The sequence below is a fragment of the Jaculus jaculus genome, chromosome 4 (genome assembly GCF_020740685.1).
Source record: "Jaculus jaculus isolate mJacJac1 chromosome 4, mJacJac1.mat.Y.cur, whole genome shotgun sequence".
Taxonomy (NCBI): Eukaryota; Metazoa; Chordata; class Mammalia; order Rodentia; family Dipodidae; genus Jaculus; species Jaculus jaculus.
In genome coordinates this window covers 118,041,837-118,045,196 of record NC_059105.1, presented here as the reverse complement: position 1 = coordinate 118,045,196, position 3,360 = coordinate 118,041,837, and the positions used below count along the sequence as shown (strand labels likewise).

Below are 3,360 nucleotides of genomic sequence, written 5' to 3'. Positions count from 1 at the left end.
ATTATTTTTATTAATTTATGTGAGAGCGACAGACAGAGAAAGAAGCAGATAGATAGAAAATGGGCATGCCAGGGCCTCCAGCCACTGCAAGTGAACTCCAGATGTATGCACAAACTTGTACATCTGGCTTACATGGGTCCTGGGGAATCAAGTCTCAAACCGGGATCCTTAGGCTTCACAGGCAAGCGCTTAACTGCTAAGCCATCTCTCCAACCCAATAATTAGAATATTTTTAAAAAATGATAAGGAGGGCTGGAGAGATGGCTTAGCAGTTAAGCGCTTGCCTGTGAAGCCTAAGGACCCCGGTTCGAGGCTCAGTTCCCCAGGTCCCACGTTAGCCAGATGTACAAGGGGGTGCATGCATCTGGAGTTCGTTTGCAGAGGCTGGAAGCCCTGGCGCGCCCATTCTCTCTCCCTCTATCTGTCTTTCTCTCTGTGTCACTCTCAAATAAATAAATAACATTTAAAAAAAAATGATAAGGAGAGATGGCTTAGCTGTTAAGGCACTTGCTGGCAAATCCTAAAGACCCAGGTTCAGTTCCCCAGTACCTATATAAAGCCAGATGGAGAAGATGGCACATGCATCTGGAGTTCATTTGCAGTAGCCAGAGGACTGGTGTGCCCATTATCTTTATCTCTCTCTCTCTTTCTCTCTCTCTCAAATAAATAAAATAATTTTAAAAATTAAAAAAAAAAGAATAAAAAAGTGCTGACATAATGACATGACACTGAGACCTGTGGAGAGTAGGAAGAGCTTGTAAAGGGAGGTTAAATGTGACAGACTGGCCTTGACTTTTGTTAAGTAGATGACCCTAGGATGCATTGAAGAGAGGTAGGTTAGCCATGTCAACCAGGGGCTTGTACTGAGACAATCGCAATCCTTTGTCTGGGAGGATAATGGGCAAAACTGAGGAGGAGAGGAAATAGGTCTTGGCCACTTGGGCATTGAGGGGGCCTGGGCAGGTAAAGGAGAAAGAAGGGTCAATTAGATGTTAATTGGGCTTCCCTACTTAACTGTAGGAAGCCTTTGCCCCTTCTTGTGTTCCAGGTTCAACTCCTAGCATCTGTGATATCATATGGCACATGCTGACTCACCAGAAACATCATCTTTCATTGATTTTAGGATGCATGTTTGTTTTATCATGACAGCTGTGAACACAACTGATGGTGTCTTTCTTTGTCATCACCTACCTGACAGCTTTTTGTCAGTCTTAGTGGCATGAAAGTCACAGTGCCCTTAAAATCACTGGCATCTCAGACAACTGTGGTGTTGGTTGAGTAATTGCAGGTTTCAGAGTTGGAGACTCAGGAAGAAAACATGAGTTGCTGTCAGACTGTATTCAACTGCAGTTGATTTCTTCCTCTTTGAAAGTATTTATACATTCAAGGAATATAGGGGAAGGGATGGATGAAAGCCCAGAGACAACAGATACCTGTCTGAAAAATGTGTTACTTTGTGGGTAGATAAGTACTTTGGAGTGAAAGGTGTTTCAGGCAGCCAGATTTAGCTACCCAGTGCACAGACGCCCTGGTCCATGAACCTCATGCCAGTCTGAATAGACTGATTGGGCCAGTGATGGGTAACACTGAGTGGTTTCATGATGGAAACCTCCCACTTCTGTTGGTTCTGCTGGAGCAGAGACATAGTTTCCTTGTCCTTGGTTTCCTCATGCTCAGCCCAGCCTCTGAAACATAAAAGATCCTAATTTGGAGTTTGCTGAGCAGAACAGTGTTGAATAAATTGGGGTAAGTACTCTTCCTGGTTCCCAAGTTAAAGTTTCATTTTCTAGAAATGGTGTTCTGGATGAAGGCTCCATGCTGCTGCTTTGAGGTACTGGTTTTGTGAGCTAACAGGGAGACCTTATTTCTCACCCATACTATCCCCTCTCATTTCTAAATTGGCTTGCCAACAGAGCTGCTAGGATTTGGTCCACTTATAAATCGGAATGCTACTGTATATTAGCACACTTGGTGATTTTACTCCCAGAGTGGTTCACTAATTTAACAGTAGGATATTAAAATCCAAGGCAGCACAGCAGGTTGACTGTGGGTGTTAAAAGAAGTGAGATGGAGCTGGAGAGATGGCTCAGCAGTTAAAAGTGCTTGTTTGCAAAGCCTGATGGCCTGAGTTTGATTCTCTAGTACCCAGGTAAAGTCAGATGCACAACGTGGCATACACATCTGGAATTCATTTGCAGCAGCAGGAGGCTCTCTGATGCACCTATACTTGCTCTTTCTTAAATAAACTAACTTAAAAGTACATACAAGACATCCCAGGGGGCTGGCAGAACCCTGGCCCCAAGATGGCAGCGCCCAGCGGAGCAGCCAAGGCGGCCCACTACGAGGGAGACCACAGGGGCTTTGGGTGTTGGCTGGATGGACGGCTGGAGGCATTGGGAGTGGACCAAGCCATGTATGGTGCCTACATCCTTGGAGGAGGAAGAGGAAGAGAGGCTGGATGCTCTGCAGGGTATCCTCTCTGCTTTCCTGGAAGAAGATTCCCTCCTTGATATATGCAAGGAAATTGTAGAACGATGGTCCGAAATGCAGAATGTTGTCACCAAAGTAAAAAAAGAAGAGGTGCAGGCCATTACTACCCTAATTGAGAAGCAGGCTCAGATTGTTGTGAAGCCCAGGATGGTGTCAGAAGAAGAGAAACAGAGAAAAGCCGCCCTGCTGGCCCAGTATGCTGACGTGACAGACGAAGAGGAGGAGGCAGATGAAAAGGGTGACTCAGGTGCCTCGACAGTGAACAGTGGTTCTGACAAATCCCTATTCCGAAATACCAACGTGGAAGATGTTCTCAATGATCGGAAACTGGAGCGAGACTCACTTCGGGATGAGTCCCAGAGGAAGAAGGAGCGGGACAAGCTGCAGAGAGAAAGGGACAAAATAGCCAAGCAGGAGCACAAGGAAAAGGAAACAGAGGGGAAAGGAAATGATAACACTGGCCCACTCTTCCTTCTACCCACAGACTGATTCTGTGTACATGTGTTTAAGAGAAACGGGAGGCCATTACATTTCCCATGATCTCCCAAGGCATTGGTCCTTCTGTTTAAATAGTTTAAAGGAAAATCACAGTCACTTTGAACTACAAAACGTGCCATGTTTTGGTGGTGTGGGCAATCAACTATAGTTAGTGTCTTTACCAAAGATCTTAAATAGGGGCAACCTTTATTTTTTTAATACTGAGGTTCTGTGTTCCTTCTGGCTTTTTATTTTTTAAAGGTGTCCCTCATTTTTGATTTAAAAAGCTAACAGTTACAGTTTTTATCCTGGAGGAAGCATGTCTATTCATTCCCTCTATGATAAAAAAAAAAGCAGAATTGCAAATTGCTTTGGAGGCAATATGTGCCCTTA

The 3,360-nt window shown here is 44.6% G+C and overlaps 1 pseudogene; it reads left to right on the top strand.

Moving 5' to 3' along the window:
• The first annotated feature begins 2,303 nt into the window (after nt 1-2,303).
• On the top strand, nt 2,304-2,979 carry LOC101617755 (annotated as a pseudogene).
• The last annotated feature ends 381 nt before the right edge of the window (nt 2,980-3,360 follow it).